At 48.2% G+C, this 24,959-nt stretch overlaps 2 long non-coding RNA genes across 2 annotated transcripts; one reads left to right on the top strand and one right to left on the bottom strand.

Moving 5' to 3' along the window:
• The first annotated feature begins 6,662 nt into the window (after positions 1 to 6,662).
• On the top strand, positions 6,663 to 7,380 carry LOC139830811 (uncharacterized). Its single transcript, XR_011744290.1, has 3 exons — positions 6,663 to 6,756; positions 6,857 to 6,982; positions 7,061 to 7,380. It is a non-coding gene; the product is annotated as an uncharacterized lncRNA (long non-coding RNA).
• Positions 7,381 to 22,212: 14,832 nt separating this feature from the next.
• On the bottom strand, positions 22,213 to 23,238 carry LOC127291834 (uncharacterized). The gene is made up of 2 exons (XR_007844770.2): positions 22,810 to 23,238; positions 22,213 to 22,719 (listed from the first exon to the last, which is right to left on the bottom strand). It is a non-coding gene; the product is annotated as an uncharacterized lncRNA (long non-coding RNA).
• Between the last annotated feature and the right edge of the window lie 1,721 nt (positions 23,239 to 24,959).

Here is a 24,959-nt window from a genome sequence, read left to right as displayed (position 1 = left end):
TCTTTATGCTTAGTATTTATATTTTTTTCAACATGCTTCTTTATTGTTTAGTATCTTTATGCTTAGTATTTATATATTCTTGAACATGCTTCTTAATTGTTTAGTGTCTTTATGCTTACTATTTATATATTTTTCAACATGCTTCTTAATTGTTTTCTCTTTCTCAATGCAGGTGATTGAACAATATGAGCGGCGGCAAGGAGGACTCGTCGAGCTTGCTTAAGAAGATGCAACAACGCAAGAACAATGTTAGAAGGAGTGAGAGGGAACCGCGTCGCAATCCGCGTTACGAGGACTTTGCGGTAGGAGGAGGAGGACGAGGACGAGGACGAGGACGGGGACGAGGTGGTGGAGCTGGAGGTGGCTTGGGAGGAGGTGGAGGTGGAGGTGGAGGTGGAGGTGGTCGGGGAGGACCGGACTTTGAGCCACCACCCTCGGCCAGGCGACGTTGCTTCCGGGTTCTTTTTGGAGGGGACGTCTAGAGAGGAGGCGGAGACGGAGTCTAGAGCCGAGGAGGACTCTAGCCGCGGGTTTGAGACTCCGGAGGAGGATGGGCGGCCGAAGGCACTGAAGATTCGTGGGGAAGCGAGAGTCCCCGACGAGAGGAAGGAGCCTAAGACCCATGAGGCGAAGACCCTTATTATTCCTGTTGGCCCTGAGTAAGTGTACTAATTTGGCAATTTCGATTTTCAAGTACTAATGTTTGATTTTAATGTGCTAATGTTTGATTTTCATGTGCAGCAATTGGATATTTCCTCCGGGGGTCAAGGGGCGCCTGCCTAGTAGCATGATTGGAGCTTTGCTTAGGAAGTTCTGGCCGGGCAAGTACTATCCCCTCGGCACCGTCCCGGTGGCGAGAAGAAGCTAGCCACTACTTGGACGGACTACGAGAGTGCCCCTGGCGTAGGCTTCCCGACGGCTGCTGAGGCCGTGATGAGAAAGTTTTGGGTAAGACATATTTTCTCGAGCTTCGTTCATATTTGATGACCCCAATGTTCTAACTCATGAATCTCACAATTGTTTTTTGCATGATTGAAGTGTTTTTATCGTGTGGCGCCCGAGGTTGAGGAGACGGCCGCGAACAGGACTTTGCGGGCGACTTGTGAGAGGTTGACACCGCAGGTGTGGTACAACCAAAGGATCACGTCCGCGATCACACGGGCAGAGAGAGGCGAGAGGGTCCATAAGCCGGACATTGTCGGTAAGAATGCTAAGGCCGAGTACGAGATGACGGTGGATGACTACATGTCGGTGAGTAAAATGTCAATGAGATTCTACATTGCTACTAAGTTGCGATTGCATTAGATCGAGTTGAGTATTGCATTTTCAGGTTATCCCCGATTGGGCCGAGCCGCATGCCGAGGCATGGGAGGAGATGGTTAGGACGAGGTGGCTCAAGATGGACGAGGACTTTGCAGCCGTGGCGAGGCGGAACGCGGAGAACCGAGGCGACGGTGGCACACACTGTGGGGGAAACCTCAGCTACGAGCGCTACAAGGGGAAGACGGTATGTATACATTTTATTTTCCTTCAGGTTCAAAGTTGGTACTCACAACATTTCCTTTCGCGATGCAGAGGGCCGCGTTAGGACCCGAGGAGGAGATGTCTGACCTCGAGATATACAACAAGATGCGGCTTAAGAAGCCCGATCTCTCGCAGCCTCAGCCCTCGCTCCCTGAGTACTTCGGCACCTACGCCGAGGACGTCGAGAACTACTGCGAGATGGTGAGGCATCGTCACCCGGAGGTGGATGACCCCATGAGCGCGGAGGTCGACGAGGAGTCGTTGGTCCTGTCGTCCGGAGGGTTGCCGCATGGCCGTCTCGCCATGCTGAACAAGGCCGTCAAGCATACCCTCACCACGACCTTCACGCGTCTCAAGGCGGGACTCACCAAGGACAGCCCCCCTCTCCCGCCTCGTCGCCGGGCTCGGCAACAACCCGCATACGACGTAAGTTTCCCTCACACTACAAGAAATATGCTGACTGGTGACCCACCCTATTGGTCGTAGAAAAGGTCTTAGTAGTCCTTTCATGACCTTTTCTTGACCAAAAACAGTAGGTCACATACTGAGGGTCAGTAATTGCAAGTCACGACTTTTTTTTCTAATTGGTCATGGACTTCTACGACCAAAACAGAAGGTCATGGGCCTATGACCAACTATTTTGGTCAAAGTCTATCTGCCCTGTCCACGTCAGCCAATCCTACGTGGCAGCAGATTCAGCCCGGTCCAATTCAGCATTCTATATGGGCCGAGCCCAATTACTCAGCCTAGTGAGTTGTGTTTTCCAGGTCCATATGAGCTAGTTTTTTTCAATTTTTCCTGGGCCGCAGCCTTTTTCCCTTTGGGCCTTGGCCTTTTTACAGTCCAACTGTTTTTTCAGATCTTGGCCTTTTTTACAGCCAGTTTTGTTTTTTAGATTTATATAAAATGTTTTTAAGAATTTATCCATTACAACTTTCACAGCCCATTTACTTGACCAGTATTTGGGCCGAGGCCTATTTAACCACTTCCAGCATTTGGGCCATGGCCAAGATTCACATAAAGATTTGAACTCAGAATTTAGAATTTTATCAAATACCACAATAAACTCAACAATAACATAAGACATACTTCAGCTTCTCACACATTCACATTATCACTTCCATCTTACTTTCATATCACAGGTTCAAAATTCTCACAGGTTCACATTATCACTTTCATCTCACAGGTTCACATTATCACATTCATCTCACAGATTCAAAATTCTCACAGGTTCAGAACCAACACAGAAGTGGAACAAAAAAGAGAGCCAACACAGAAGTTGAACAAATAGTTCTGTGAACTAGTCCACCGATGGCAAACTTGTTCACAGAACTAAGCATCACATATTGGCAGCTCAAGCCTAGTTACCAATAGCCCTAGCTCCAAAAAGAGCTATGAAGTGATTAAATTTCTCTTCCTGCTCCTGTGTCTTCTTCAGCAGCAGCTCATACTGCGCGTCGCGGGCAGCTTGTGCGGCATCAGATTCTTCCGATTTCTTCTTCAAAGCAGCAACCTCTTCTCGCATAGCTTCACCTTGCATTTCAGACCTTGCCAACTTGTCCTTGAGGTCACGAACATGGGCAGACATGGCAGTAGACTTGGTGGCGGATGACCTTGACTCCAGCCCGACATTCACCAAGAATGTGCTTGCAGGGCATTTCTCCTTCAGCACTTGGCCAACAACTTGGACATCCGACATGGGATGTTGACCTTCAGGTACTGGCTGATTCATCCTCCTCTCCATCTCAGCCTTCATGAACAGATATTAGATGCAATAGTATGAATCAAACAAGCCACAATTACATGACGATCAGTAATTAAGAAAACCAAACCAAGCGCCCAAGTTAAACTAGAAAGGCACATGTTTCAATCAAGTGTTTACAAAAACAGTGTATTAAAGAAGCTGACACAAACAGCAAGTATCCCTGAGCATTGCCAACAATCTTTAAGGCAGAAGTACATGACCAGCATTTGAAATGACTTACAATAGCAATCTTGGCTGTTTCTGAAAACCCATTCTTTGTGCTGTTTTGTGTGGCCTTGAACAAGTCAAGCGCACTCAGCTCCTCACCATTGCGCTCCTCCTTCTGAAATGTTATTGAACAAGAGTCAAACGGCAAGATTTCGAGAGAAAAGATACTTGGGCCTAATAAAGAGAAAATATGCATTGTCCTTACAGTGGCATAGATATGTGCTGCATAGGACCTAGAACCAGTTTTCTGCTGAAATTTCACCTTCAATCTATTCGCCTTGTTCGATTCACAGGTTTTCTACAAAAAGAAGACTGTTACCATGGGATAGCACTAAAAAACACATGCCACAGATATACATCAAGGAAGACTAGATGATCACTTAGATGTGAACAAAAGCTGAGAGCATGTACATGCAAACAGCATCAGATACATCAAGGACTGCATGCAATGAGACCAAGGGCAACATACCTTGTGTCGCTCTGTTGACCACAACTTCAGCAGCTCCTGCCATTGATCATCCGGCAAGCCTTCCACGGGAGACTTGATGCTGAGCTCACCAGGTGCAGCGTTGTCGAAGAAGTCCTTTTTGATCTGGTGCCGCCTATTCTTTGATATTTTCTGCAGCTTCTCGATGCACGCTTTTTTGATGGCCGGCGATTTGGTGTCCATATCAAAATTTCCCTACAAAGAAAGAAAACAATGAACGGGCATGATTAGCAGTCATATGAAAGTTGTAACTTACTGCAACTTTGCCAATGTAGTCCTTAATTAGGTTGGGTGTTTTTTGTAGTCCTTGAAGTGGGGAAGAACTGGTGTGTGGGTTCTTGCGTTGTATCCACACTCCGAAGCAAACATTGCCGCCTGCAAAGGCTTCTCAGGCCCGTTCATCCCTTCAGCAATTTCAATGGTCACCTTGCTACCCATTGACTTTGTCATCCTTTCCAGCCCTTTGCCTTTTCTTATACGCTTGACAGCCACAATCGCATCGTCTGAATAGGACACAAACTTTGATTAGTACCTAACATTTCACATTCTTTCTCAAACAGAATGAATACAAGCAACCAAACATGGAAACATGTTGCTAACAGTAGCATTTAATCGAACAGAAGCAAATGCAAGTGTACAAGAAAACAATCGAAGATGAACTTACCTTCATCACCAGTAGCCTGCTCAGTTTCTTCAGGAAAGGTGTTCCTGTCCACGAAAGGTGCAACAGGGCTTTGCTCCATTCCGACATGGCTGGGGTCCATGCGGACAGGGCTGAGCTCCATGCGGACAGGGCTGAGCTCCATTCCAACATGGCTGGGCTCCATGCGGACAGAGCTGAGCTCCATTCCGACATGGCTGGGCTCCATGCGGACAGCGCTTCCTTCCTCCTCCTCATTGTCTTCATGGATGGCTGCAGCAACCGCCTTGGCTTTCTGTCTAGTGACTCTAGCAGGAGCAGGTGTCTCCAGTTCTAGCAGTCTCTTTGACCCTCCTGGAGGTACCGCAAAGATCCTTCCTGGGCCCATTTGACTAGATGTATCTTCTGGACTCTTCCTACTCTTGTTCTTCTTCCTAACAGCTGACTTCTTTTTCCTCTTAGTAACCTTCAGGGCCTCGTACAAACAGCAGGGACAACAACATTAGATCACAAGTAATAAAATTTTGTAAGAACAGTATGAAGGGAAAAAAACAAGGAAAAAGATAGCAAACAAGTGACCCTAGCCATCCAAACAAGATAAGAGTTTTGCACCTTAACAGTCTTCTCCACTATATTGTCATCGACTTCTTCGTCAATGACTTCCTCATCTCTAGGATCGTAGTCTGAGCTTTCAGCTTGTGTTATGGCAGATGCAGAGGAGGCAGCAGTAGTTGCACTACCTTCTTTACCACCAGCCTTCCTAAACATTGATACTAACGCAGGGAGACCAAGGGATTGGAACATGCTGTTGTTCCTCATCATTGTCCTAGCCCTAGCCTTCTCGATTTCGGTTAGAGGTTCCTCTTTACATGAATAAAAAAACAGATAACCATTAGATGAATGGTTGAAATGCATAGGGGGCAAGACAACACAATCAGCCAAGGTATTTAAATCAGCTTTTAGTATCATTTAATTATAGTGGATTAACAGGCAGATTTCTATACTGAGGAGTCCTTGCCGTGGCCGAGGCGAACGACGACGAGGAGTCCTTCCCGTGGCCGTGACCGCCGCTGGCTCCTGCCGTGGCCGAGGCGAACGACGACGCGCACCTTGCTCGACCGCTGCGCCGGAAGTACCATCGGCGTCCCCTCCGCCGGTCGACGCCACGCCCACCGCCGCCGCCCGATGCCACGCCCACCACCGCCGCCGCCGCCGGTCGTGGGTCTGAGATGGGGATTCGAATTACATGTCGCGGTTTGAGATGGGTCTGAGATGGGGATTCGAACCCTACATGTTAGAAGGCAGAAAGAACATATATTATCCCTACCTTACGCTGAAACATCAAACACACCGTCCTATCGCAGTGGTAGGACTACACAGCATCATCGCCAGGTCGTGGGTTCGAGTCCCCGCTCCGCGCACATATTTTTGCAAAATAAAATCCACCCTCCCTGTGCTGTCAGGTCGTGGGCTGGCCCATTCCACCCTCCCAATGCTGTCATGTATGGGCTGGCCCATTCGGTTGAGGATAATGTCAGCTCAGAAAATAATCAGTGGAAAAAAAACATTGGCCCAATAAGTAGATATAGCAAGTCTATATGGTGACACGTAAGCAAAAAAAGACACATAGGCAGTGACACATAGGCGAGATTGCTGAGGTGTCTGCTTAGTCATGACAACACATTACAATTTAAGACATTATTATTGGATCATGCGATCATGACCAATTAAATTGGTTGCAATAGTCTGGAATTAAGGTCGTGGATTATTTCTGTATATGTTATGACCAACTGGTCTAGGAAAATTATGTCCTTCCTGATAGAGAAGGTCATAATGCTATAGGGATTGTACTCTCCCATATGGCTTCTGACCAACTGGCTGGAGATGGTCGTAGATATATGACCAACACTATCATGGTCCTTAAGATAAAGGTCATTAGTTAGCATATTTCTTGTAGTGTCATTTCCATCCTCTTTCCGACTTTCGTTCATACATTGCTAAGTGCTAACGAGACATGAATTTGTGAAATTGTAGCCTGACTTCGAGGCCGCCTACGTGGCCGCTCATCAAGAATATCAGGTGGCCTTCAACCAGCACCAGCAGCACTTCATGGAGTACATGGCATATATACATGTAAGTTCCAACCTTTGTTTTCGCAAATGATGACAAGTCCCACTTTCCCCTAGTTTGATGCTTCATTTCTGCAAAGACTGACATGTAAACTATCTTGCAGGCGTCGATGGTGGCCAATCAAACTGGACAGACAGCGGATTTAGGGCCGATGCCTCCCTTTCCGGGGCCGGCGCCAAACATGCCATCGAAGGAAAATTTCGCTGCGGAGTACTATGGGAGAACAACGGTAAGTTCTTTGCCAAACCGAATACTATGGCTTTCCTTTGCCTCGCAAATTGCTAACATCTCGGGAACATGTGTGTAGGGAACGGGATGTTCCGGAAACCAGGGTGGTGGGAGGGAGATCACACCGGTTCATCATGGTGGTCCTTCTCCCGGTGCTACACCCGGTACTTCTCCCGGTACTTCTCCCGGTCCTTCTCCCGGTGGTTCTTCCGCAGCTTCTACCGGAAGGAATCGGCCCGGGCCGGTGTCTAGCGGCGACGAGCTCCTCTAGTTGTCCCATGCATGTATCTTATCGACACGATACTATGTATCCGGAGCTATGTTATGAGACCATGATTTGTAGCTATTTGAACATCATGTGATGTCTATGTGCAAAGTCCTGTGAATTATGCAATATATGTGCTGTGAAAAACTGTGAAATCTGTCAATTTGGCGAAATCTGTGAAAAACTGTGAAATTTGGCAATTTGGCGAAATCTGTGAAAAACTGTGAAATTTGGCAATTTGGCGAAATCTGGGTCGACGCTACGCCGACGGCCTCCCCCTCGGCATAGCCTCGACATGGACCAAATGGTCAGGGCTATGCCGAGGGCCTCCCCCTCGGCGTATGAACGGGGAGCCCCCAGCGTTTGCCACGTCGCCCTATGTGCCGAGGGCCTCCCCCTCGGCATAGCCCTCGATACGCCGACGGGGCCACGCTCGGCGTAGGCGCTGCGTAGACGCGGCCAGGAGGCGCCACGTGCCCCCGTACGCCGACGGGGCGACGCTCGGCGTAGCGTCTGCGTAGAAGCGGCCAGGAGGCGCCACGTGCCTCCATACGCCGACGGGGCGACGCTCGGCGTAGCCCAAACGGACGTTAGCCGGACGGCGCCGGCCACCGTGCTACGCCGAGGGTTGCGACGCCGACGAGCTGTTCCAGCCGTCGGCCCTCTGCGGCTACGCCGACGGCGGCCTCTACGCCGAGGGCCGCGTGTGCTCTGCCGAGGCCTACCTTCCCCGAGGAGCTACGCCGAGGGGGCCCGTCGGCGTATCGTACGCCGAGGGCAAGCGCGTGCTACGCCGAGGGTCGAAGGCCGTCGGCATCTACCGCGATTCCTGTAGTGTCGCGGCTGTTTATATAAGCAGAGGGTCTGGCCTTTAGATGGTAAGTAGAGTATACATGGAAAATACATACGTGACCACCTTTGACTCCTCAAATCTCCTTCGTGAGCTGCACGCATCAGATTTCGCGAGAAGGCTCTAGCTATTCCCGCGACACATGTAATCCGGCCGGGTATTGATTTGCTTCCGAAACTACCCGTACAAAGTGTCTAGTCCGGTTACTTTCTTATTTGTATATGCTGTAGGATGGATGGAATCCAAATCACCGATATCTCTGGGCAGTTGATTAAATAAATACGGCCAGGCTTCATCAATTAAGCTCTAGCCCATAATAAAGATTATTTTATGTATTCATTTTGCACACGCGTATATATACATGGCATTTTTAATAATAATTTCGCGGGCGCTTGTCGCTCCGTTCACGAATATTAGTACCAAATATGATGAGGACATTTGCACAAAATATCATCAAACAAATGCCCCCACACCAAGTTAAGTTCGAACGTGAAGCGATTCGAACTTAACTTGGTGTAAAGAATTTCTTTTCAACGGAGCAGACGCAATTTGAACCAATGGTGCCCATGTCTTAGGAATATATTTGTACAAAATACTGTCAAACAAATCCCCCCACCAAGTCGGGCTTGAGTGCGAAGCATATTAGGCTCGACTTGGTGAGATATAGTCTTAGCAACTATGTGGCGTAATTATTTTTGTTGCTGCCGTCTGATGGCGTGTAATACACACGTTCGTTCGGAACCCCAAGAGGAAGGTATGATGCGCACAGCAGCAAGTTTTCCCTCAGTAAGAAACCAAGGTTTATCGAACCAGTAGGAGCCAAAAACCACGTTGAAGGTTGATGACGGCGGGATGTAGTGCGGCGCAACACCAGGGATTCCGGCGCCAACGTGAAACCTGCACAACACAACCAAAGTACTTTGCCCCAACGAAACAGTGAGGTTGTCAATCTCACCGGCTTGCTGTAACAAAGGATTAGATGTATAGTGTGGATGATGATTGTTTGCGAAGAACAGTAAAACAAGTATTGCAGCAGATTGTATTTAATGTAAAAGAATAGGACCGGGGTTCACAGTTCACTAGAGGTGTCTCTCCCATAAGATAAATAGCATGTTGGGTGAACAAATTACAGTCGGGCAATTGACAAATAGAGAGGGCATGACCATGCACATACATGATATGATGAATATAGTGAGATTTAATTTGGGCATTACGACAAAGTACATAGACCGCTATCCAGCATGCATCTATGCCTAAAAAGTTCACCTTCAGGTTATCATCCGAACCCCTTCCAGTATTTGTTATCACCAGAATTTAGCCAAGAGCAAGACATGGGCCGTAATTGAGATGGGCTTGAAGAATATACACGTGGAGCGTCTCTGAAGCGGCCTTGCACGAGAGTTTGGGCTAGTTTGCCTGTGTATCTGTATATTATGGTAGTTTAGAATTAAAAAGATAGAGTTTAACCCGTACACGGTTAGATTTATTTCCGAATTAGAAAGTCTACGGACTATAAATATGTATCTAGGTTTATTGAGAAAGGAGGACAATCACGTTCACAACAAACACAATCTAGGCGCATCGCCACCCCTTGTTTCGAGGGTTTCTCCCGGGTAAGCATCATGCTGATCTAGGCAGTACAAGTTTATTCGTTCTTGGTGTTGCTCGTGCTGAAGCCCTGTTGATGGCGAGCAACACCCTTATCTTAGATGTTTTGAGGTTTACGTCGACATGTTATGTTATGCTTGCTTAGCTACGTTGCCCCTCGATATCTAGCCGCCCTTACACCTATTTTAGGTGTGAGGGCGGCATCTTGCTTTATCTTTGTTTAGTAGATCCGATCTGTTATAGTCGTTCCTTGTTCTACAAGGATTGGTTTGATATCTGCATGGTTAGGCCTTACAAACGGGTTGAATGATCCGGTAGTGCGTAAGATGTGGTTTATTAAACCCTAAAGGGATTGTTCCGGGGATCAACTTCATGTTGGTTTTTAGGCCTCGTTAGGGTTGGTTTTCCACCATCTTACGTATCTGCTAGGCTCAATTACGCGTAGGATGTTCCGGTTATGCAGTGAAAACCCTAGACTATCGTAGATTAGCTTAGCTTGATATTGATAAATCATGGTCCCCGTGTCATTGTAAATCTAACGTGAACCACGGGGCAATCGGCTCTTGGAGCCGATCCACAGAACAACTTAAGAGCCGATCGGGGCTCGTATTTAATGTTTACGTGTCTACCATGCAGGAAACTAAACGAAGCAATCCAACACCTCCCTGACCAGGTATAGGTCAGGTGGCATGCCCTTACGACCGTCAGGACGTGTGCCAGAGCATTTGCGGGACGACGTCGAGGGACCAGGGCCCACCCAGCAGTCTTGGCAGCCTCCCGGCTCTTCGTGTTTGCTCGCCGCTGCCCGCCGGTGGGTTTTGGCAGGCAACACATTCTGGCACGCCCGGTGGGACACTCTGCAGCAACCACGTCAATATCTACAGCTGCGATGTCGGACGAACTAGTCAAGTACGAAGATCTGCCTGAAGAGCACAAGAAGAAGTATGATGAGCTCAAGGCCGTCTTCGAAGCCGATCTCATCGGCTCTTTCGAGAAAACTCGTTCACATGGCATTAGGTTCAAAGGATTCACACCCGAAGGCGTGCTCGAGGGACTAGATCTGTCTCTCCCTTCGGAGGAACGCACCAGAGCCCTGCGCCAGGAAGTTAACTATATGGTGGCTCATTCTCTACATCGTCATTCGGAGAGCCTGGTGAACGCCTTCGAGCGTGTTGCGCTTCGCGTGGTTCAGGAGATTATGAAGCATCAGTATTCTCCGTCAGGACCTGCCCTGGGAACTCACCAGGGGGAAATACCGCTCCACACCAAGTCGCAACTGCCATTCACGTTTGCAGCTCCACAGCAACAAGGTTCGCCGGCATACGTTGTCTACAAGGTTGGAGGTGATCCTGGCGATTACCATTTCCTGTATGAGCCGCCCAAGGAGATCCCACATGGATACGTGTGCACATACGTGTCGGACTGCAACAACTGGGCGCACACGAACCAGATTACAGCAGGAGGGATTCCTGGATCAGGAGGGAGTTCTGGAGCGGATGTTGAGAAACAGGCGTGGCTAGCTAAATATGCCACCGGAACGAGTTATGAAAGCTCAACTCCTGCAGCTCATACCGTGGATCAGATCAGTGCAATCTTGAGAGACCAGTTCGGTATCCTGCCAAAGAAGAGAACAATCGGCTATTCCAAGCCGTATCCCAACGAGTATGACCTGATCCCGCTGCCGCCCAAGTATCGGCTCCCTGACTTCACAAAATTCAGTGGAGCAGAAGGGTCTAGCTCAATTGAGCACGTGAGCCGATATTTGGCACAGTTGGGCATGGTTTCAGCATCAGATCAGCTGCGTGTAAGGTTCTTTGCGCAATCTCTCACGGGTCCAGCCTTTGGATGGTACACCTCGTTGCCACCAGATTCAGTTCGGACGTGGAAGCAGCTGGAGGAGCAGTTTCATATACAATATCACTCAGAAGCTACTGAAGCTGGCATTGCCGATCTGACGTAGGTGCGGCAAAGGCGGGGAGAGACGGTGTCTGAATACATTCAGCGTTTCAGAACTGTCAAGAACCGATGTTATTCGGTTCGTTTATCTGAGAAAGAAGCAGTCGAGCTGGCAGTGGCAGGCCTCGCAGCGCCACTCAAAGATCTGACTTTCCAAGTGGAGTACAATTCATTGGCGCATATGGTCCAGAAACTGACATCGTATGAGCAGCGCCATCCAGAATTGTACCAAGACAAGTTCAAGCGCCCGATAGGCCTGGTCGAGGCAGAAGAAGTTGAAGACTCTGCAAAAGATCAGGAAGTCTCGGGTGGCAGTGCCCGTGTCCTGCAAATGGGTGAAGCAACCAGGGCCTGCAAAAGGGTTTGACTTTGATATAAGCAAAACTGAGCAGATTTTTGATTTGCTGCTAAAGGAAAAACAGCTGAAGTTACCCGAAGGCCATAAAATCCCTACGGCGCAAGAGTTGAACGGGAGACCATACTGCAAATGGCATCACACGTTCACCCACGCCACCAACGACTGCAAAATATTGCGCGGACAGATTCAAATGGCGATAGAACAAGGCCGATTAATCTTCGGTCAGTTTGCCATGAAAGTGGACACGCAGCCGTTCCCTGGCGTCAACCTGGTGGAACTCAACCATGCCACGAAGCATCAACCAGTTTTTTCGTTCGATATCAACATGGCAGGGCCTGTAGACCGCCATGGCAAAGATAAAGGAGAAAGCAGTCACTCCCGTGGCAAAGATAAAATGGATGCCGATCCACGCGACCGGCCCCAATATGACGACAGACGGTACCTGACCGAGGAGGAAGTGAGAAGCGTGCGGTATCAACGACCACTCTCCGCGCATCTCCTTAACAAATATGAGCATCAGTATGACCGACGTCGGCGATATGACATGGATGATGAGAGATATCGTCGGTCTGATGCAGACAACAGGAAGTATCGTCGATATGATAGTGACGACGAAAGATATGAGCGTCACACCAAGGGGAGGTCAAGAGAGCAGGAAGACGTGGACAGACATTGGGATTGTCCGTTCTTTAAGCACTGCTGGGACTCAGGAATGAGCCGATTGCCTACGATTGACAACTGCCCAGAATGTAGACAACAGAGGAAGGGAACAAATGAAGTTTCAGTGTTCAAGCGTCTAGGGCCCCTCCCACCTCAGAACAGACGAGCTGAGTCATCTCGAGACGAAGATTTCGAGGAGTCAGAAGATGAAGAAGAAGATAGATACCACCGGCCAAGGTGGTGCCCTGATGGACTCAGCCATTCCCAGAAACGTAGGGTGCAGCGGCTACGAAACTTGGAAGAAGCCGAGGCGCAGTACCTGTACACGTTGAGAAAAGCACGGCCCGATCTGGCCGTAAAAATTCAGCAAACGTTGAAGACTGAGACGCGCCCGCCAAAGAAAGTGTGGCACCCCAAGCAGACGAAAGCCGATGCAGAGGCATCGGCTGATACAAACATGGTGTTCATACTCCCGTCAGAGTTTTGTGCTCCAAAGGACGAGGAAGTGTCAGTAGCACAGTTTGACTGCGGTCCACGACCAGTCATCTTTGAGAAGCCACGAGAGAGGAGCTACAGGCATTTGAAGGCCCTGTACCTGAGAGGTTATATCGATGGGCAGCCTGTCAGCAAGATGTTGGTTGACACGGGAGCAGCAGTCAACATAATGCCATACTCCATGCTGCGACGTTTGGGACGCTCTAACGAAGATCTGATCAAGACCAACGTCACATTAAGCGATTTCAACGGCCAAGCGTCAGAAGCACAAGGTGTTCTGAACGTAGATTTAACCGTGGGCCGAAAAACAATCCCTACGTCGTTCTTCATCGTTGACAGCAAAAGCACTTACGCTGTCCTGCTAGGAAGGGATTGGATTCACGCTAACTGTTGCATTCCATCCACAATGCACCAATGCATCATACAGTGGGATAGAGATGAAGTAGAGGTCATTCATGTAGATGACTCGATCGAGATCTCACTAGCTGGCATGAATATTTGGGACGCAGACGACCAAGAGCCGCTCTCTGGAATCAGTTTGGACGGCTGTGAGCGCATCGAAGCTTCAAAAAACGGGGTGAGGCTGGTCTTATCCACCGGCCTGATGGAGTAGCGAGACTAAGATCAATGGACGTACGTGGCAAGGCCGATCCCTACAATCGGCCCCAAAAAATAAAAAGCAATGAGCTCACCTCAAGCATGTCACGTAGTCATAGTAGGATGACTGAAGAGCCGATATCTTCAATTACTTGAAAAAATCGGCTCGGGGGGCACTTAAACAGATAAAGTACGAGGCTACGAAGTGTGTGCCCAGTGGCTGTCAATGGCCAGCAGCTCAAGAAATATTTCTCAAGTATGTGGGATGATGGACATTGAAATATGGGGGCCGATGCATAAATCAATCGGCCGTAAAAAAAAAATATTGAAGTACAGCCGATGCACAGACATCGACTCTAGAATAAAAAGCCGATGCGTAGCCATCGACTCAAGAGGTACAAACTGTTACAAGCAGCTCGATTGAGCAGTTATCAGGTTACATGGAGAAGCTCTACTGAAGGTATGCCTCAAGGGCATGGAGGGTGTTAGCACGAACGCGATCCACCTCGGCGATTTCGCCATCTTCGTCTTGGCCTGCCACCAGTTGTTGGTTCAGGGCACGTATTTCAGCCAGATCAGTCTTCAGTTCAGCTTTGAGGCCTTCTGCTTCCTCGTGGGAGTGGGCAATAAGAGCTTCCTTATCTTGGATGAGCTGTTTTGTTACCCGGACCCTCTCTTCAAGGTCCTCTAACTCCTTTCGCAAGGTCTCAAGTTCAGCAGTGTTGGCAGAGGTGTCAGTTTTGGCGTCCAAAGCTCCCTTTTTCTCATTAAGCCGCCGACGTTTGTCTGCAATATCGGCTTTCAACGGAAGCTGGGAGTGACGTAGGCTGATTCTCTGACGAGCCAATTCCACCCTCGACCTGTAGGCAGACAGAGTCACAACTGGCCAGAGTTTCACCTGCAACGTCACCGGGAGATGAGGCTGGATGTCTTCAAGAATGCTCTTCACTTCTCCGGGGTCTTCAACCAATGTCTCAATTGAGGAGGAGAGCAGGGCTTTGAGATGCTGGAGTTGATCACGTGTAGCGCTGGGCCCTGATTCTGCACTGGCTTTAGACGTAGTTGGCTCGATGGATTCAGGGTCGAATGTTAGCAGGTTTGAAAGGTCATAGCCCTGGCAAACAACAACAACGTCAGTATACAGCAAAAAGAAAGGCAGACCTGAGGAAAAGGAGTGTACCTCTCCTAAGACCAGAGGAACAGCCGGTGAAGAGGTGATCGGCTCTTGTGTTTCTGCTGTGGGCTTGGCCAAGGTAGCAGCCTTGTCAGCCACACTGTCAGGAGGTGCTAGGTCCAGGGTAGCGGATGGCATCAATACTTCCTCGACTTCTCCACTGGAGGTGTCATCAGCCTGCAGAGGAAGAGGTTAGCTGATAAGAACAGCAACAGGTTAGCATGAAATATGAGCCAAGGAGACTACGGAGAGTTATTACATCCAAGATCTCCTGGTTTGATGAAGAAGTTTGTGGTTCCTTGCGAGCTCTCTTGATGCATCGGCTCTTCGTGCGTAGTCCACCCTGTCCTGCTGTGATGGGAGCTGGGGAAGCGGTAGGTTCAGGAGCTGAAATTTTCTTGGAAGCCGACGGTGGCGAGTCTGGCTGGCTCTGCGTGGTGGTTTTCCCAGAGTTGCCCGAGCTTGAGTCCCCTTGACTGGACTGTGTCCCCTCGCTGGAGAGTTCTTCAGTAGAGGTCTGCAAAAGAAATACAAAGCGTGATGCAGAAGCATAGAGAGATAAATTGAGCCAACCAAGGCAGGGATCAGCTTACGTGCAAACTTTCTTGGGCTGGGGTAGGGTTTTGGCGCTTCAAGGTCTTCCTGGCGGCTACTTTCCTCACTGCTATTCTCGCCTTAGTTGAGGCTCGGGGGGCAGCTGGCCTAGATGATCCTCTGCTCTTGGAAGCCGATTTTGGTGAAATCGGTTGGCTCTGCATCACGACCTTTTTCAAGGGTGGTGAGTTTTTGCAGAAAAGGACCACCGGAGCTGGTGGGAGGAATTTGAAAGGGGAGCCGTCATCATGGACAGGTTCTGGACCGTCTTGTTGCTGCAGGAAGTCAGAACAGGATTATGAAAAGAAGGAAATCAGTGCAAGACACTTCAAGATAATTCGTGAGTAGTGGTACCTGTTCTGCAGGGACGTCATATTCAGCATCAAGTTGTTTTAGCAATGGTCCTAGAGCTCTCCTGAAGGCATGAGTCTTCCACGTCGACCACCAGGTCTCAAAACCATCGGTTGATGAGGTAAAGGAGAGGTTGTGAGGGATTGGGATGGCTAGAGCATCAAAGAAAGAGTAACCCCTCTGACTCGTGAGGACATCGGGCAGATCAGCTCTGCTCTCTGTTAAGTGGTGGACGAAGAAATGAGGAGACACCTGCCCAAGACCAAACTGCCGGGCTGCTACGACCGGCTGATAAGACTCATAGCCAGGTTTGATGATCCTGTTTGAGGTGCTCATGCCCACTGGAAGGAAGCATGGACGGATCATGGTAGAATACAATTGCCGGGTGCTGGTGTCATCGGCAAAGCTGTCTAGCCTGAAGGAGACCGGATTCTCAAAGTGCTCAGATTCCATGTAAGGGAAGAAGAGAGGATTATCCAGGCCTCGGAAGAAAATGCTGAACCATTTTGATGCTTCCTTGGGAGTCAATTTGCTGCCTGGAAGACTGTACAGAGCTTGGCCGTAGCTAGTGCATCGGATTTGCTTCCCATTGGCATCTGGAAAGGTGCGAGTGGCCAGAAGTGGGAAGTTTGGAGTGTGGTTCTGGAAGTATAACTGAGCCCATAACTGAATAAACCACCAGGGACCTCCTGTTTTGACTGTCTTTTGAGAAAACAATTTGACAGACATTAGTTGGAGGTATCGGTAGACCTCTCCAAGGAACAGTTTGCCAATGCCCAGTTGTGTGCCTTTGGCAAGTTCATAGGCCAGGGAAAGGTAATTCTTGGTGGGAGCAAGTGAAGGGCCACAGAATATGAAGTGCTCCAGCCAGAAATTCAGGAAGGCCGTGTGTTCTTTCTCCGTTACAGGGCCTTTGTTTTTCATGTGGCGTCGAAGATAAGCACCCCAGTTTGTGCACTCTGTTTTGGAAGAGAGTGTGAAAGGGAACTTTGGCAGCATAAAAGCAGAAGGGCTTGGAGATGCAATGTCTAGACCAGTGATCATGGCCACGTCTAGTAGGGTTGGTGTCATGGGGCCATGGCCAAACATGAAGCAATTCAAAGCATCAGACCAAAAGTAGCCGATGGTTTTCAGGAGGTTTTCATGTTTCTCAAGTGGAGACAATGATAAAGCTAAAGCATCGGCTATTCCCGTAGTTTCCCAGGTGGCTTGATGGGTTTTGGATACTCTCTTGTACCATGAAACCCAATCTTCGGGAGGATTAGGCCAGGCTCGTAAGCAGTCGGCCCAAGAAGTTAGATCTAGATTCTAGTTCACGAAGGGAATTCTGTTGGCCTCGCATGAAATCAAATGGGCAGGACTTTCAGTAGAACGAGGGCCAAGACAGAGAGAATTTGGAAGAGAAGGATGCGGCAGCAGAATGTCTGAGACCTAAAAATTAATGACGGAATGAGACATTAATTCAGGTGTTTGATGTTAATTCTAACGCTATGCTCGGATGGTGGGGAGCGGTTGAGGATTACCTTCAGGCCAGAAACTGTAGCGTTGGCGTTGGATGATTCCGCCATTGGGGTCGCTGCGGATTTGAATCTGCGCGATTGAGATCTGAGATTTACGAGCTGGAAGTTGGATCTGTTCGAACGGCGATTTGGGGGATCTGAGACTCTTCAGGCAGGGGTTGCAGGTTACCGTTTGAAATAGGCAACTGATTTGGCTTTACTCACGTTTTATGGTGAAGGCCGATGCGCTGCCATCGGCTCTTTGCGCGTTGACTTGCTTTGACAATCGGCAAAATTGGTTTGAAGGCAAAATCGACATAGAAGCATTTTCTTCATTAATAAAGAGGATTTTTACAGAGAAGAGCCGATTGCTCAGAAGAGGAAGAACAAAAGAGCCGATTACTACTACTAGTCCTAGCCTAAGGGCCGTTGCTGCCCTCGTCGGTGCTGTCGTGGCTGCCGTCGGCGCTGCTGCCGGCGAACTCCTCGTCGCTGTTGCCGTAGCCTTCGGCAGGGGCCTCGTCCTCCTCCTCGTCGTCGTCGTCGTCATCGTCGTCCGACCCGGCGCGGAAGCGCTTCGCCGGCGGCTCGTCGAAGAATGAGGAGGTGTCCTCCTCTTCTTCCTCCTCCTCGTCAGAGGAGGTGAAGTCGTCCCAGGAGAAGCGGTCGTCCTCGCTCTCCGTCTCCTCTTCCCCATCGACGAGGAATTGGAGGTCGGCTTCTCCGTCGGTCAAGGACTTGTCATCCTCGGACCAGACGGAAGAATCGTGGTCCTCCTTGTCCCACGTCGTTGGGGCGAGGATGTCGTGCGCCGCCAACGAGCCCCACTCTGGTGTCGGCTCGCGAGAACAAGAGGATAGAGAGGAAAGATCCGATGAGGTAGAGGAGGAGGAGGAAGACATGGCTGCAGAGAGGGGTTTTTTGCCGGTGGCTAGTACGGGGCAGGGGGATGAAGAAGCGAACTGTTCGATGTGGTTAAATAAAGGGGATATAGTGGAGATTTAATGTTGCGGTGGTTTCCGAGGAGCATGGTGCCAAAACTGTCAAATCGTGCAGGGAACTTGAGAAGGCAAGGCATCATGGTGAAAGGATACTGCGACGGTTCTGCTCTGCCACGACGTGACCCCACGAAGAAAAAACAGAGTGGTTTTGAAATTATCATTACCAAAACCAGGGGGGCATGTGTTATCACCAGAATTTAGCCAAGAGCAAGGGCCGTAATTGAGATGGGCTTGAAGAATATACACGTGGAGCGTCTCTGAAGCGGCCTTGCACGAGAGTTTGGGCTAGTTTGCCCGTGTATCTGTATATTATGGTAGTTTAGAATTAAAAAGATAGAGTTTAACCCGTACACGGTTAGGTTTATTCCCGAATTAGAAAGTCTACGGACTATAAATATGTATATAGGGTTATTGAGAAAGGAGGACAATCACGTTCACAACAAACACAATCTAGGCGCATCGCCACCCCTTGTTTCGAGGGTTTCTCCCGGGTAAGCATCATGCTGCCTAGATCGCATCTTGCGATCTAGGCAGTACAAGTTTATTCGTTCTTGGTGTTGCTCGTGCTGAAGCCTTGTTGATGGCGAGCAACACCCTTATCTTAGATGTTTTGGGGTTTACGTCGACGTGTTATGTTATGCTTGCTTAGCTACGTTGCCCCTCGATATCTATCCGCCCTTACACCTATTTTAGGTGTGAGGGCGGCATCTTGCTTTATCTTTGTTTAGTAGATCCGATCTGTTATAGTCGTTCCTTGTTCTACAAGGATTGGTTTGATACCTGCATGGTTAGGCCTTACAAACGGGTTGAATGATCCGGTAGTGCGTAAGATGTGGTTTATTAAACCCTAAGGGATTGTTCCGGGGATCAACTTCATGTTGGTTTTTAGGCCTCGTTAGGGTTGGTTTTCCATCATCTTACGTATCTGCTAGGCTCAATTACGCGTAGGATGTTCCGGTTATGCAGTGAAAACCCTAGACTATCGTAGATTAGCTTAGCTTGATATTGATAAAGCATGGTCCCCGTGTCATTGTAAATCTAACGTGAACCACGGGGCAATCGGCTCTTGGAGCCGATCCACAGAACAACTTAAGAGCCGATCGGGGCTCGTATTTAATGTTTACGTGTCTACCATGCAGGAAACTAAACGAAGCAATCCAACACCTCCCTGACAAGGTATAGGTCAGGTGGCACGCCCTAACGACCATCAGGACGTGTGCCAGAGCATTTGCGGGACGACGTCGAGGGACCAGGGCCCACCCAGCAGTCTTGGCAGCCTCCCGGCTCTTCGTGTTTGCTCGCCGCTGCCCGCCGGTGGGTTTTGGCAGGCAACAGTATTATGTTGCAAACAACAGACAATTGCATTAAGTATGGTGCGTAATGTAATCAATAACTACATCCTCGGACATAGCATCAATGTTTTATCCCTAGTGGCAACAACACATCCACAACCTTAGAACTTTCTGTCACTGTCCCAGATTTAATGGAGGCATGAACCCACTATCGAGCATAAATACTCCCTCTTGGAGTTAAGAGCAAAAACTTGGTCAGAGCCTCTACTAATAACGGAGAGCATGCAAGATCATAAACAACACATAGGTAATAGATTGATAATCAACATAACATAGTATTCTCTATCCATCGGATCCCAACAAACACAACATATAGCATTACAGATAGATGATCTTGATCATGTTAGGCAGCTCACAAGATCCGACAATGAAGCACATAAGGAGAAGACGACCATCTAGCTACTGCTACGGACCCATAGTCCAGGGGTGAACTACTCACTCATCACTCCGGAGGCGATCATGGCGGTGAAGAGTCCTCCGGGAGATGATTCCCCTCTCCGGCAGGGTGCCGGAGGCGATCTCCTGAATCCCCCGAGATGGGATTGGCGGCGGTGGCATCTCAGTAAGGTTTTCCGTATCGTGGCTCTCGGTACTGGGGGTTTCGCGACGAAGACTATATGTAGGCGGAAGGGCAGGTCAGGGGGCCACACGAGGGCCCCACACACCAGGGCCGCGCGGCCAAGGCCTGGGCCGCGCCGCCCTGTTGTGGCGGCGCCTCGTGGCCCCACTTCGTAAGTCCTCCGGTCTTCTGGAAGCTTCATGGAAAAATAGGCCCCTGGGCGTTGATTTCGTCCAATTCCGAGAATATTTCCTTTGTAGGATTTCTGAAACCAAAAACAGCAGAAAACAAAGAATCGGCTCTTCGGCATCTCGTTAATAGGTTAGTGCCGGAAAATGCATAAATATGACATAAAGTATGCATAAAACATGTAGATATCATCAATAATGTGGCATGGAACATAAGAAATTATCGATACGTCGGAGACGTATCAGCATCCCCAAGCTTAGTTCCTGCTCGTCCCGAATAGGTAAACGATAACAAAGATAATTTCTGGAGTGACATGCCATCATAACCTTGATCATACTATTGTAAGCATATGTAATGAATGCAGCGATAAAAACAATGGTAATGACATGAATAAACAAATGAATCACAAAGCAAAGACTTTTCATGAATAGTACTTTCAAGACAAGCATCAATAAGTCTTCCATAAGAGTTAACTCATAAAGCAATAAATCAAAGTAAAGGTATTGAAGCAACACAAAGGAAGATTGAGTTTCAGCGGTTGCTTTCAACTTATAACATGTATATCTCATGGATATTGTCAATGTAAAGTAATATAACAAGTGCAATATGCAAGTATGTAGGAATAAATGCACAGTTCACACAAGTGTTTGCTTCTTGAGGTGGAGAGAGATAGGTGAACTGACTCAACATAAAAGTAAAAGAAAGGCCCTTCGTAGAGGGAAGCATTGATTGCTATATTTGTGCTAGAGCTTTGGTTTTGAAAACAAGAAACAATTTTGTCAACGGTAGTAATAAAGCATATGTGTTATGTAAATTATATCTTACAAGTTGCAAGCCTCATGCATAGTGTACTAATAGTGCCCGCACCTTGTCCTAATTAGCTTGGATTACCGGGATTATCATCGCAATACACATGTTTTAACCAAGTGTCACAAAGGGGTACCTCTATGCCGCCTGTACAAAGGTCTAAGGAGAAAGCTCGCATTTGGATTTCTCGCTTTTGATTATTCTCAACTTAGACATCCATACCGGGACAACATAGACAACAGATAATGGACTCCTCTTTAATGCATAAGCATGTAGCAACAATTAATGTTCTCATATGAGATTGAGGATGTATGTCCAAAACTGAAACTTCCACCATGATTCATGGCTTTAGTTAGCGGCCCAATGTTCTTCTCTAACAGTATGCATGCTCTAACCATTAAATGAGTGGTAAATCTCCCTTACTTTAGACAAGACGGACATGCATAGCAACTCACATGATATTCAACAAAGAGTAGTTGATGGCGTCCCCAGGAACATGGTTATCGCACAACAAACAACTTAATAAGAGATAAAGTGCATAAGTACATATTCAATACCACAATAGTTTTTAGGCTATTTGTCCCATGAGCCACTACTAGAAAACAGGCAATCAGTGGCGCACCACTTTTTGCCATCAGTGGCGCACTAGTGGTGCGCCACTACTATCACGCCACTGCTAACTTGTTAGCAGTGGCGCACCACTAGTGCGCCATTACTAAATCAAGTACCAATGGCGCACTACTCAGTGCGCCACAGGTAACATCCCTGTAGTGCGCCACAATTACTGTCCCCATGCGCCACTACTTACTTTAGTAGGAAACCAACAAAAAAGCGCATGTGCGCCACCACCAGTATTGGCGTGCGCCACTATTAACTATGCTAGAAAACAAAAAAAAAAAAGCAGACCAGGTCATCCTGGTAATAACAATAATTTTTTTGTTCAGAAAATAGATTGCACTCGTTAACTTACTTACTTACTTACACAGCAGTTAAACTAAAATTACAAAGAAATTTACAGAAAACACCCTAAAGCCAAAACTAAAAAGCAATCAAGTACTAAAGCGGATGGCGGCGCCGCCCGACGCCCTCGACGCTGCCACCGGCTGGTGCGCCCGACCCCGGCAAGTCTCGCGCCGCGAACAGGTCGCGCGCGGTTAGGCCGTGCGCCAGGCAGCCATCGCGCTTGACGTCGTGCGCCCAGTTGCCGTCGTAGAGCGCAAGAACGAAGGAGACGCTGGCGGTGGCGAGCACAAAGGAGACGATGGCGTCGACGCGAGATTGAGGAAGAGGACGCGCGACGAGGTCAGGGCGGAGCTGCGTGGGGTGGAGGACGACGAGGCCGCGGCGCTGGGGTTAGGTGGAGTGGCTCGCGAGGTGCGCCGTGTCGGCCGGAGGACCCACGGAGTGCACCGGCGACTAGGTTCTGCGAAGGATAGAAGCAGTCAAAACGCCGGCAGCAAAACTGAGAGCAATAAGGAGAGGAAGGAGAGGTCCAGTAAGAAGAGGATGTTACCAGCAACGTCGAAAATGACAAGGGAGAGCAGAAGACGATGAAATCGACGAAGAAGCGCGCGCGTCCGGCGAGGAAAAAGGGCGAACGTGCGATCGATTCGTGTCCTCCCGGGATGATTCACTCAGCAAGGGAGATGAGGAGGAAGAGGAGGTGCTTCTGATGGCCTCGGTTTGGCGCGGGGTTGCCGGTAGAAGGGACGACGACGACGAGTCTGTGGAGGTGCTTCTGTGGAGGCGCGACGACGAGTCTGTCTGTGTTGGGTCCTTTGATTCTGTGAGGAAGAAGGAGAGGGGTAGGTGTGAGCGAGGCGGAGGAAACGTGTGGCTGCAGCGCGTTAGAGATAAGGAAAAGTGTGCAGGGTGGCTCGGTGGATGAGGATAAGGTCGTTAGCATGCGCGTTGGAGAAAATTATTTTTAAACGGAGATGGGAATCAGTCTAGTGCTACTAGTGGATGTTGCCATGTGGTAGATAAAAAGAAGGAGCGAGTCTAGTAGCTAGTGGTACTACCAGCACTTAAAAAGGACCCATTCCACTCCGTGTGCCAGATAAAAAGAGGCCTTTTGTCATGTTTCAAAAAAAGAAATCAAATTGGATACAAAACTGAAAATAATTTGTAAATATTTTTCTGGAACATTACACATAATAGAATCCAAATAGAAATAATATGGAAAAATAATAATTCCTTAATATAATTAATACCGAAACACATATTTTAAAGTTCAATTAACAATAAAATGAACTTAAACCATAGAAAATATCAAAAAATAATGGTACAAAATCGGAAGTTACTAGTGGAGCACCATGTTTAGGTGCGCCACTGCTATTTTTGGTAGCAGTGGCGCACCTTTACATGGTGCGCCACTGATAACCTAGGACCCTATCTATAACCCACCCCCACACTTACTAGTGGAGCACCGTGTATAGGTGCGCCACTGCTAACTCAAATAGTAGTGGCGCACCTATACATGGTGCGCCACTGCTAAGTCTGGGGAGGTGTGGGATCTAGCAGACCCTTAGTGGTGGCGCACCGGAAATGCAGTGCGCCACTGCTATTTTTACATCAGTGGAGCACCACTTTTTGGTGCGCCACTGCTAACTAGTAGTGGCGCACCTCTTTAGTGGTGCGCCACTGTTAGCAATCTTACGACTAGGCCTTTTTCTAGTAGTGAGCTATATATTGCAAAGGTAAAGAATGGAAATTTTAAAGGTAGCACTCAAGCAATTTTACTTTGGAATGGCGGAGAAATACCATGTAGTAGGTAGGTATGGTGGACACAAATGGCATAGTGGTTGGCTCAAGGATTTTGGATGCATGAGAAGTATTCCCTCTCGATACAAGGTTTAGGCTAGCAAAGTTATTTGAAACAAACACAAGGATGAACCGGTGCAGCAAAACTCACATAAAAGACATATTGTAAACATTATAAGACTCTACACCGTCTTCCTTGTTGTTCAAAACTCAATACTAGAAATTATCTAGACTTTAGAGAGACCAATTATGCAAACCAAATTTTAGCAAGCTCTATGTATTTCTTCATTAATAGGTGCAAAGTATATGATGCAAGAGCTTAAACATGAGCACAACAATTGCCAAGTATCAAATTATCCAAGACATTTTAGAGTTACTACATGTAGCATTTCCCGATTCCAACCATATAACAATTTAACGAAGAAGATTCAACCTTCGCCATGAATACTATGAGTAAAGCCTAAGGACATATTTGTCCATATGCAACAGTGGAGCGTGTCTCTCTCCCACACAATGAATGCTAGGATCCATTTTATTCAAACAAAAACAAAAACAAACCGACGCTCCAAGCAAAGCACATAAGATGTGACGGAATAAAAATATAGTTTCAGGGGAGGAACCTGATAATGTTGTCGATGAAGAAGGGGATGCCTTGGGCATCCCCAAGCTTAGACGCTTGAGTCTTCTTAAAATATGCAGGGGTGAACCACCGGGGCATCCCCAAGCTTAGAGCTTTCACTCTCCTTGATCATATTGTATCATCTCCCTCTCTTGATCCTTGAAAACTTCCTCCACACCAAACTCGAAACAACTCATTAGAGGGTTAGTGCACAATAAACATTTACATGTTCAGAGGTGACATAATCATTCTTAACACTTCTGGACATTGCACAAAGCTAC

Source organism: Lolium perenne, chromosome 4 (genome assembly GCF_019359855.2).
Source record: "Lolium perenne isolate Kyuss_39 chromosome 4, Kyuss_2.0, whole genome shotgun sequence".
Taxonomy (NCBI): Eukaryota; Viridiplantae; Streptophyta; class Magnoliopsida; order Poales; family Poaceae; genus Lolium; species Lolium perenne.
This window is presented reverse-complemented; position numbering and strand designations above follow the sequence as displayed.